Below are 12,381 nucleotides of genomic sequence, written 5' to 3'. Positions count from 1 at the left end.
AGAAAGCTTTTCCTGATACCCCCGGCATCCTGCCATCTGTAAGTTCAGGATAGGTGCCTGTGTCAATTAAGGACATTTATTGTGTCCCATTAATTGTAAATTCAAGGAAGATTCTAGCATTAGTCATGTGAAGTGCAGGGCTTTCTTTTCCCCATGTTTCATGGACATTTCACTTTGGTGTGGATTTCACTCTTGTGGGAGCTTTCACTGGGCTGCAGGAATGATACCCAGCCCAGCTTGCATCATCATGGTCCACTGTCAAAGAAGTTAATCACAATAATGGGAGAATACACTAAAATAAAACCAAATAAAAATATTACTGTAGTAGTCCAGTAGGTATCTTTTAAGCTTTTATCTTTTAATGATGATAAATGTATGATGCACAAGGTCCCAGATCATCCTTGAAACCATCCCTCATCACCCAAATGCGACCATTCTTTTTATACCAATCATCTGGTGGTTTCTGCAGGTTTACTATGGTCTGGGTGACAAGGCTTGCTCTGAGAATATGTCAGTAAATAAGACACTGCTGGTCTTCACAGAATTGACTGGAGGCTGCAGGACCACACAAAGTGTTGGTTGTTACAGTGGAGAAAATGCCGGATGCTACGGAGGCCCCTGGGAGCGGCACCGACGCTAGCTTTTCAGGTAGAGATGAGGTTGACGAGGGAACCAAGCATGCAGGGTCATTTGTGCCTGTTATAGGGCTTGGAATTTATCCTTAGAGCAAAAGGGTGCCAATGAAGAGCTCTAGGACTGGAAGATATATTCAGAGGAGTTAATTTAGATCAAGAAAGACATACGGGTTCATAAATTTAAGCAAAGGCAGTGATAAGAAGGCAGTGAGGGCTGGAATGAAGTGAACAGATTAGGAAGGTGCCCAGAAAGATGAGTAGAGAGAGAAAGGGTCAACAATGCTGGGTGTGGGGGTTCAGCCTGTAATCCCAGCACTTTGGGAGGCTGAGGTGAGACAATCACTTGAAGTCAGGAATTGGACACCAGCCTGGCCAACGTGTGAAATCCCATCTCTACTAAAAATAGAAAAATTAGCCAGGCATGGTGGTGGGCACCTGTAGTCCCAGCTACTCAGGAGGCTGAGGCAGGAGAATCGCTTGAACTCGGGAGGCAGAGGTTGCAGTGAGCCAAGATTGTGCCTCCAGCCTGGGTGACAGAGCGAGACTCTGAAAAGAAAGAGAGAAGAGAGAAAGAGACAAAGAGAGAAACAGAGAAAGAAAAGAAAGGAGAAAAGAAAAGAAAAGAGAGAGAAGGGAGGGAGGGAGGGAGAGAGGGAAAGAAAGTGCCAACAGTGATTTTCCAGTGACTCCATGGAGTAATTCACTGAGATTAGGAAGAGGGTGTAGTTGCAAGTTTCCTGCAATCCTTACAGTAGTACTAGAAGTTCTGGCCTCGACTCTGCAGGAGCCATAAAGAAATAAGGAATCGGGTTTTCTTTGGTCTAGAAACATTCCAAATCCTGATAGTAGCAGTGATATCTTTCTTGTATTTCTATGAAGTAGAGGACACAAGCTACTGAGCAAGATAACAAGAACAAAGACTATCGAAGAAGCTGCAGAAATTCTACCTCTGGGATTCTAAAAATTGGGAAGGAAAACCATGTGATTCAAACAGTGAGGTTGACTTCTGTCTAGCACCAGAGGGCTGGTTTTTGTTTTTGTTTTACTTCCTTTCTAAACTGTGTGATTCAACAATTTCACAATTATATTATATGGCAGAAATCCTTGATCTTTCTTTCAGATCTTTGAAGTGTTTTGTTTGATTTTAATTCTTGTTCATGCCCAGAAAGTTTTCTCCATACCCAGCATCATCATTTTAGGAACAGAAACAAGGAATTTTGTAAGTTTGCATTGCAGGATAGCACATTAATGAAAGAAGGTCAAAGCTATAAACAGCCTTGAGAATGATAAATAATCAGGTAGAATACTACAATGAACGCATTTTACTTGAAGTATTTTGAATTCTTTCTTCAAAACGAAAGAGTTTTAGGATGTCTGAAAATCAAGATAAAACTTTTCTTCATAAAATATCCAGAGAACTGCCTACATTAAGAAATCAAGAGATAGCAGTGAAGTCAATAGGAAGCTTGTCTGCAAACTAAAAATAAAATGGAAATGATTCCTAAGAAGGAATAAATAAAAAGTATCATGTAAAGGTAACTACATTCTGTATCTTCCTAACCTAGTTGAGTCAATATTTCCTCTTCTCTTTAAATGAAGAGCTACTTAAGAAAAAGTTTTTAGTAGCAGCTCTGCTATTTTCAGTCAGACAGCCAGTTAGTTATAAATGAAAAATGTATTTTTTCAAGTACTCTAAATTAGGAGAAAATTTGGGGGATGGGATTCATAACCTGACGAGAGAATGAATGTGAATCAGAGAGAAAGCATTGAAACTTAACAACAGACTATTTGTCATGTCGCTTTATTGTCTCCATATGGAACTATTAAAATAGAACAACGCAGAGACAATACATGAAGCTATAGCTCAAGTTCAATCTTTAATTATATGATTTTTGATTACGTATTCAAATTGCCCCTCAACCCACTTCTTATTGTCGGAGTTGAGGATTTCTGGACAGAATCAGGAAACTTTATTGGAGCGACCGCTTACTCTAGAAGACTTTGCTGAGCACAATTAACTTTGCGTAGCTGCTCCCTGAAGCTCAGCACTCCCATCTGGCTTCACCCTGTGCAAATGTATAAAAGAAAAGCTTTCAAGCGGGAGGAACACAATGTGAAGGATGTCTTATTTTCGTCTATAGTCTCAAACAAAGCTTGGTGACACATTTGCTTAAAAACACAGTTTATCTGAGTGTATGTGTGTACACATGTATGTTTAGGATTAAATAAAGGCTCAGAAGAATAACATACAATGTCTTCTAAAAATTGAAAGGACTGGTGTCTTTTTAAAGCATACATAGAGCTTGGCTAGCAAATGACAATAAATCCACCTTTCCCCATGCTATAGATGTAAATAATTAACAGGGATGTAATTTAAAAATCTCTAGGATATCAAAATATTTCATTAAAAAGGAATATCTCATGCACGGTCAGGTGGGCAGGTTGACTTAACAGCCCCAAATAACCAGTCAGATTTTATCTCTGAATTAACTGGATTCTTAGCTGAATTGATCCACTGTCCACTGTCTCGTACTTACAGGAAGACAGTCAAAGTCAGCTTTGCGATTATGATCGTCTCATATAGGGCATCCTTTTGCATCCCGTATAAGAACTGCAGAACACTCCCAGAACAAATCAATATCAATAGCTAACATACATTTCCAAATGTTTTCCTTTCTAATTTATTTTATGCAATTCTTCCTTTTTCTTTTCCCAAAAATACCCTCTTCTCTTTTTCCATTTCTATTTTGAAAAGGTAAAAATATCTTTCAGAAACCTAGAAACTCCTTAAGCTTCAATGAGTAGTTAGAACTGTCACATTAAAGATAAAAGATGACAGGAACAAAATCAATGAGTTTTAGAAAGTCAGTTGAGAAGATATCATCAATTTCAAGTACTAAGAGAAAATAAATTCTTCTTGAAAAGAAGCTACATCCAGATCTAGGAGGAAGGAAGAAGCTCTTGAGGGTGACAACTTTAGACGTTGGGAACGAGGGTTCCCGTTAGTCAGACATAACATAGGGCAGCCATCTGCAGCAGTGGTTCTCAAACCGCAATGTGGCAGAGAATCACCCGGAGGAGGAAGGGCATACTAACACAGAGTCCTGGGCCACCTCCTCAGAGATTCCGACCTTGTCGGTCTGCGATGAAGTCCAAGATTCTGCATTTCTAAGCCTGCAGATAATGTTGGTGTCACTAGTCTGAGGATAGAGATCTGTTCAAGTACAGGACCAGTTCCAGGACCAACAAGAAGCCTGGGATGAAGCAATACAGACTCCTCTGCCCCAAGAGCCTGCCTCGTAGGCACTTCCCCACATAAGTGGTGTCAGTAGGAAGCAACTTGATCTCCTTCCCCCTGACTTCCTGGCGACCCCCTAAGGACTAACTCAGGGTTCGCTCCAGCTGCAATCTTACTGTAGGCCTGGTGTCATTTTTCACCAAATGTCTTCCTCCAGGAGTACCTTTCCAACTGCTTTCTGAGAAGTATTGTGATCTAAGGGGAAGAGCAAATGATTTCTACAAAGTTGACCTGCTCTTGAACCCTTGCACCGTCTGTATTAGTTTTATGAGCTCAAGCAAGTCAGGTAATCTCTCCAAAGCTCCATTTCCTTAGGTATGAAAATGGTGGTGTTAATAAAAAATAACATATACCTAGACAAGGTCCTTGTGAAGATCAATGACATAAAGTGAAAGTCCCTTTGAGGCTGTAAAGCACTCCAAAAACTTCAGGGACTGTTATTACAGATTCCTGAAAACGTTTTAATAAGGGGAACAAGGTGTTTTGGGAACCACGAAGAGACTTAAAATGCATAGTTACATGGAAGGCAAGTGAAAGAAAACGAAAGTTAAATAATTCTGTAAATAGACAAGTGTCATATCTGGTTATCTGAATGTTTCCTGTTTGGATGGTAAAGAGAGGTGAAAGTCTGAAAAGGCGAGAAGAGAAAGAGTAGATAAAAAGGGGGAAGAGGACTCTCTGATGACAAATCTTGCCGACCTCACAGCTGTGCCTAAAGTCAGCTTCGTTAACCTTCAGTGGGACAGAACAAAGAGCAGCAGTGTGTGGTGGCACCGGCGGGCAGCTTCACGCTCACCATGTGCTGATGAATGCCGGAGATTTCTGTGCCTTCTCTGAGCACTTCACACGCGGAAGTCTGGTTCTAGAGAGTTCTTTTTTTCTTTGTTTGTTTGTTTTCAGATAGAGTTTCACTCTTGTGGCCCAGGCAGGAGTGCAATGGCGAGATCTTGGCTCACTGCAACCTCTGCCTCCTGGGTTCAAGCCATTCTCCTACCTCAGCCTCCCGAGTAGCTGAGACTATGGCATGGGCCACCACGCCCAGCTAATTTTTGTATTTTTAGTAGAGACGGGGTTTCACCATGTTGGCCAGGATGGTCTCAATCTCTTGACCTTGTGATCCACCCACCTTGGCCTTCCAAAGTGTTAGGATTACAGGCGTGAGCCACCACGCCCAGCCTAGAGAGTTCATTTTTGAAAGCTTTTGAAATTATGTAAATGTTCTTCTTTTAAAACCATATACTCATTTTAATAGGGTGCATGCCACCAGGAGACAAATATTGTTTTTAAAAAAAATTTAATGATAATATTCTACTGCTAAACACAGCCTTGTAGACTAGAAATTACAAGAAACCGTTTCTGTTTCTGTCTCTATCTCTTCTCATTCTATGAATTTATTTATTTATAATCTGTTTATTATAATGTTTATCTCAGAGAGAGATTAGGAACTTTAGCCAATGTTTTTTGAACATGCAGAAAGTCCCTGTTGTAAGATTTAGAAGGAATGAAAATGACATTAATATATTACAAATAATCAAAACGTAGAAGCAAAAGAGATGACTGAGTTCCAGATGTTTCCATTACTCTTTAATTTTTTTTTTAAATAAACTTCTAGACATTTTCTTTCTTGAGATAGAATCTTTCCATTAGGATGGTAATTTGCAAAGCAGAATCTTTGGGTTTCCTCAGGTTAGCTTGTTTTTCTTCTTTTTAAATAGATAAAAGTTCTGTGAACAGGTTATTTAAGGGGCCGTTTATCATTTGCAGAACATGCAGTCGACACAGGAAGGGGATCGTGCCCATCACATGTGTTTGGTCTTGCCAACAGAAGAGACCCCCTGAGACTTCTATCACAAGTCTGGGTCTGAGATCAGTTTCACAACTTGCTTTGAATTCATATGAGTCCTGACTGCTAAATTTGCAAATGCTTCCACATAAAGGTTATGCACCCACCGTACACGCAGCAGCTATTCAAAAAGATAGCCATATTGGTTGCTAGGAGATAGAGGGATCCTCTCAGAGAAAAATCAGTCCTGACAAAAAAAAATTTTTTTTACATAAAGACCTTTTAAATATAAATACCTTTGACAGCAGCTATTATTATTCACTGAGTTCCTTCACATCTGAATAAATGGCAGAAAAATGATGATATTATTCATATGCCATTATACACTAAAGTGTTAAAATAGAAGAGTCTTATTTCCTTCTCTCACTCTTGCTCTCTCTCCTTCCTTTGTTATTGCTAAAGAGAAAGGAGAAAGCTGGTTTTTTGTTTCTTTCAATTGAATTTCTCTGCTTTCCTTTTTAGATTCCTGGTATAACAGACACCTCTCAAAACCCGAGGCCAAAGATTTGGATTATTGCATTTTTCCTCCCAGATCCAAATGCCTTTTTTAAAAGCATGGTTGAAATGGAGAAGAGAGAAGCACCAGCAAAACTGATAAGAGTGCAACCAACTGCTCCCCACGGTTAGTTCAGGAAAGCAGGTGGGAGGCTGTGCTCCTTGAAAGCAACCATCCATCCAATTTTATTTCAATAATGTTTGCAATGTTCTTCCTACTGGGTTGACTGGAGGCACAGCTGCCCTATATGTGGGTGCATGTGCTCAGCTTTTGCTAGAAATGACCTAACAAATAAAACATGAAACAAGTAATATACTTGCTGTTTATAAATTGTGTTGTGGATAAATGAAGCAGCAATGGGTTCTAATTCAGTGTGCCCTGCCTGCCCATTGAGGACTTGAGAAGCTCACAGCTGAGGCTCACAAAGGCACGCTGTGGCCACAAAGTGGGGGCGGTGTCCATCCGTGCCTCCCTAGAGCCTGGAGACATGCAGCTCCAAGGCTCACAATAGGAGATCACTGTTGAAACACATTCATTACCATGAGAATGGCCACCCCAGACTCCAAGTGTATTATTTTTGTTGATATTGTGAATACAGTACAAAGTTTCTCAAGATTTTTTTTTTTGTAGCGTGCCTTGAAAATCAGACTGAGACATGTTTCCTTATCCAAATATTGACAAGCATCTCTCGGTTTATTTAGCATTTTCCTGTGAAAGGCTCAGTATGGTAATGTCCCTTCATTCCCTTTCACACATTTGTCCTGACTCTTGGCACCAGGAAGTTCTTATTGTTCTGCTCAATGCTTACTGGCTCAGTGACATTTTTTTCCCCTGGTTAGTGACAGACATGGTATGTTTCCTTCCTCAAAGTTCCCATGAGAGTTTCTTGTACTATGTTCCACATACACCACAAAAGGCAACATATCTGTAAGTTCTCCTGTTTCTGGTTATTTCCTACTTGCCTTTTTTGTCTGAAACATCCCAGCCAAAGCCATGGCTAATTGTATAAATGTCAAATGAAAAAGCCCCTCAAAATTCAACACACTCCCTATAAACTCATGGCATGTGAATCTACTACCGAATTGTGGCAGCATCCCTTCGAGAATAAGCCAAGGAGGTTAGATTCTGCCTCCTGATAATTATCAAAGCTCCAGGGGCTTACTTGAATAGCCAGCTTTTTAGGTGTTCCTGATAACTCTAATTTTTAAATGCAATTCCTCAACTGTAGGATTTACTAGTCACATAGCATTCTCTCTGATTGTGATGACTAATTATTTCAGATCACAGGCACTTTTTGCTAGAGCGGAACTCATTCATTCATTTCTACATTGAAATAAGAAATAAACACCAATGGCACTAACAGTAAACTTCCAGAACTCAAAGCCCCACCCACAGTGAACATGGACACCACCTGTCCAAGCCCAGAGTAGGAGAGTCAGGGCACCATCTCTGTTTTGCTACTTCTATCAGTTCTCCTACTTTCCCTAGTGGACCCAGCTGTTCCTAAACCTGTCAGGTGGAGGAAACTGTGGCAGGGAATCCTGCTTTACATTCTGAGTGGGAGGGAGTTGTTGGGGAGACTGACTTACCCATCCCAGAAGACACATAGGTGGATCCTTCACTTCATGGCTTCTTTTTAGTTTCTTTTTTTTTTTTTTTTTTCTCAAAAACATCAGCTCTGTTTTTAGTAGCAGGGGTTTTTTTCTTTTCTTTTCTTTTTTTATTTTTTTGAGACAGGGTCTTGCTCTGTCACCCAGGCTGGGATGCAGTGTTGTGATCATCGCTCACTGCAGCCTCGACCTCCCCAGCTCAAGCCATCCTCCCACCTCAGCCTCCTGAGTAGCTAGGACTATAGGCACACACCACCACACTCAGCTAATTTTTGTATTCTTAGTAGAGATAGGGTTTTGCCATTTTTCCCAGGCCTTGAACTCCTAGGCTGAAGCTATTTGCCTGCCTTGGCCTCCCAAAGTTCTGGGATTACAGGCATGAGCCACTGCACCCAGCCCTGGAAGCATTTTGATGACAGAAAATTCCTGGGGGTGCAGGCTTGGACCACTAAGGATTCTGAGCATGATGATAGAACCAGAGGTATGGTTCAGAGACTTGCCAGGTCCAAAGGGCCATGAGCAATTCAACCTAGGTTCAAGACCACACTGGTTCACATGGACTTCGGAGGCAACCCCCAAGAAGCAGCGGTGCCTGGGCTCAGCACCCAGCAAGGCTCCAGGCTTGGGGCTGCATGGACAGGCTACACTGAGGATATAGGCCTATCATAAAAGCATAAGGGAATGACTTGTAGTGTTGTCCAACATCAGCGGCAACCCTCAACATGCCTTCACTGCCTCCCACCTCCTCCCATCCAGATCCAAGCCATCGAGAGCCTGTCTTCTCTAAATGGTAAACCAGCTGCATTGTACTCCAGGGTGCAAGTGTCCAAGGCACGATGCAATCATCCTACTTTTTTCCTACGTTCTTTTGCAAATTACACTCCAGGTACGATTTATTTCTGGTTCATTTCCTGTGACTCAGTTACACAGGATGCAAAATTATGATAATAATAATGCTTGTCTCCAGATAATGAACAAGGGGTTCACATTTCTCATCTCAGGGATGTTATACAAATGTGCAGTATCATTACAGCTAAAATCCATGACTAAAGAAATTAAATTTCCTGGAATGTTTTATATCTAACAAGAATGTTTGTAATCCTCCATATTCACTGCTAAATGAGGTAGACTAGAAAAAAAGAAGATATTTTAAAAGGAAGGAATGGGCTCAATGGGAAAAATTAACAAATGGGAAAATTGCAGCCCTGCATTTTATACTTTATGGACAAAAGGGGGCTTGGTAAACATGCAACAGGAAACCCTGTTTGATTTCTGCAAGGAAAATTTAACTAGCAACAGACTCATGCAGAATCTTCAAAGGAGCAGTTTCTCTACTTGTTTACCTTTTGATATGCAGCTTAAAAAGAATGCTACGCTTCACTTTAGAAAGAAATGATATCATGAATACTTTACTCAGCTCTGCAAACAACTAAATACATAGCTAGATATATAGCAAATGAAAGGTTTTGCCATTTAAAAAAAAAAGCTGGAAAGAAAAGATATACAAAATGTTGGGGTTGGGGGTGGGAGGGTGACATTTTCCAAATTTAGTTCCCTTCATTGTTTCATAAACACATGAGACTAAAATTCAGGCAATTTTTGGATGTCAATCAAATGTAATTTGTCAACAGAACCTATTGGCTTCCATCTCCCTTTTTGTTATGAGGTACCAGCTTCTGACTTTGTGAAATCAGAACAAACAGAAAATCAGTGTCTAAAAATCCCATACACTTATGGAATCGGGCACGTCAATTTAGAGGTATTTCCTCCACACAGCTAGTCAGTGGGGTTGCTCAGGCTATCAGCCCAACCATCCTGCCTCATCTTCATCAGAGCCCAGAGCCGAATACAAATTCCCCGTTGAGCCTTTACCTGTAGAACTGCTAGAACCACAACATCCCAGCCCATTGCTGTACTCGCTGACAGATGAAGAGGTGATGGCGAGGTACAGTGCAGCGGACAGAGTTTCCTCAAAACTACACCTCACACCATCAGCTCTCTTACTTGTCACAATCACCTCTCACCTTTCTAGCTGGGAAATGGCTTCCCCAGAGCAGTTCCTGGTCATAAAGCCATGCTCCCAGTCCGTCTGCCTTTATCTTCGCTGGACCTCATGCCGGTAAAGTGCTGTTTGCTGTTTGTTTGTACCAGACCCTACACATGAAGAGGCTCATTGCCTGACCAGCCAGTGCTGAAGGGGGCTGTGCATACCTCAACTTCCCTGACCACATAAATCATGCAGAATCATGAGGTTAAGCACCTCCACCTCCCATGACCTCACACACTTCTCTCTCTGTTACCTCCAAAAGTAGTTCCTGAGTCCTCGGACAGATGTCTTCTTCCTAAGATCTGCCAACATGGATAGCACCTAGCTTATTCTTTATAACTCCCATTGCATTGACCTTTACAGACAGATCAGGAGCTTCCTAAGTGAGTCTCAATGTCTGGAACACTCTGTGATGCACTTACTTAATTGCAATAAAGCTTTCACCTCTATAATCAAATCAAAACAAGGTTTGCTCAGGACTTACCTTGGAAGGATAGGCTGGGGAAGCTAAAGAAAAGAGGTGAAACAATATATTTTAACACATTCAACTTGAAGTAATATCCAATTCATTACATTTTGTTTGTTTGTTTTTGTTTTTGTTTTTTTTGGGACAGAGTCTCCCTCTGTCACCCAGGCTGGAGTGCAGTGGTGTGATCTCGGCTCACTGCAAGCTCCACCTCCTGGGTTCAAGCAATTCTCCTGCGTCAGCTTCCCAAGTAGCTGGGATTACAGGTGTGCACCACCATGCCCAGCTAATTTTTGTGTTTTTAGTAGAGACGGGGTTTCACCATGTTGGCCAGGCTTGTCTTGAACTCCTGACCTCAGATGATCCGCCTGCCTCAGCCTCCCAAAGTGCTGGGATTACAGGCGTGAGCCACTGTGCCCAGCCCCATTTCATTACATTTTGTATTGTATTATTATAATATATTTCAAACCTATAGAAAAGGTAATGTAACACCAAAATGTAACACCCAACTGTAGAGGTTAAACAAATATTATCATTTTGCAGTATTTGCTTCAGATCTTTTATTTTTAAGAGATTAAACTAAACATTATAAACTAAAGCAATGACCTTCCTTTCTATTATTTATTTCTCTCTCCCCAGAGGCATCTTATAATCTGAAAGTGGTGTGTAACATTCTCAGACTTGTTTTGGTATTTCACCTGCATAAGAAACTCTTTTTGTGGAATGAGTGCAGTATACACATCACGGAAAGGTAATTCAGTTCTGTCTTAATTCTTCACTAATTTCCACTAAAATAAATATAGAACAGATTCAGAAAACTGATGCGTATGAAGTCTATACGCTATTGCTTCTGTGTTACAAATTTACACTACTGTTTTATGCTGTTTAGTTGCTTTGTAGCTTGCCTTTTACACTTAATTACATTTTTTAGTTTGATCCATGCTGATCTAGTTCTACATATGCTACATACTATTTATTGTATTATGGGATTAAATCGGGGTTTTTTTGGCCATTACACTAAAAAGTTATGTTTAAGTTGCTTCTACTTTTTACTACTATATATGATGCTGCAATGATCATCATTTTGCATAATCTTCCTGTGCATTTGTGTAAAAGTTTCTCTAGAACAGACACCAATATGGTTTGGCTCTGTGTCCCCACCCAAATCTCATCTTGTAGCTCCCATAATTCCCACGTGTGGTGGGAGGGACCTGGTGGGAGGTGATTGGATTATGGGGGCGGGTCTTTCCTGTGCTGTTCTTGTGATAGTGAATAAGCCTCATGAGATCTGACAGTATTATAAGGGGGAGTTTCCCTGCACAAGTTCTCTTTGCCTGCTGCCATCCACCTAAGATGTGACTTGCTCCTTCTTGCCTTCTGCCATGATTGTGAGGCCTCCCCAGCCACGTGGAACTGTGAGTCCAATTAAACCTCTTTATTTTGGAAATTTCCCAGTCCTGGGTATGTCTTTATCAGCAGTGTAAAAATGTATTAATACAGACACCTAGAAGTGAAGTTACTGAATCAAAGGTATAGGTAACTTCAACTTTATTCAATATTATTTAGTTTCTCTTTAAAGAGGTGGTACTACTTTGCAATTTTACCAGGGATGTATATATATTCCTGTTTGCCTACCTCCTCATCTGCCAAAAGAATAAATGTGAAGCTGTTATTTTATTTTGCATCTCTCTAAAGAATAGTATGGTTGAACAGTTCTTGGCTTTTGGTTCCTTCTTTTATACTATTTGCCATTTTCTCCTGTTGGGTATTTAAATTTTTCTTATTCATTTTTAAGAGTTCTTTATTTATTCTAAATACAAATCTTTGCTCTATAAATTGCAAATCTATTTTACCACTCTGGTTATCTAATTAATATTAAGAAAAACCAGTGCTTAGGATAGAGTTGCAATATGAATAACAGATAACTTATAAAAATGTAAAAATATTTCTTCTTTGGGTAAAGAATTTTTTTCTTTTCAAAGCTGA

This window comes from Gorilla gorilla, chromosome 14 (assembly GCF_029281585.2).
Source record: "Gorilla gorilla gorilla isolate KB3781 chromosome 14, NHGRI_mGorGor1-v2.1_pri, whole genome shotgun sequence".
NCBI lineage: Eukaryota > Metazoa > Chordata > Mammalia > Primates > Hominidae > Gorilla > Gorilla gorilla.
Note: the sequence above shows the minus strand (reverse complement) of the source record.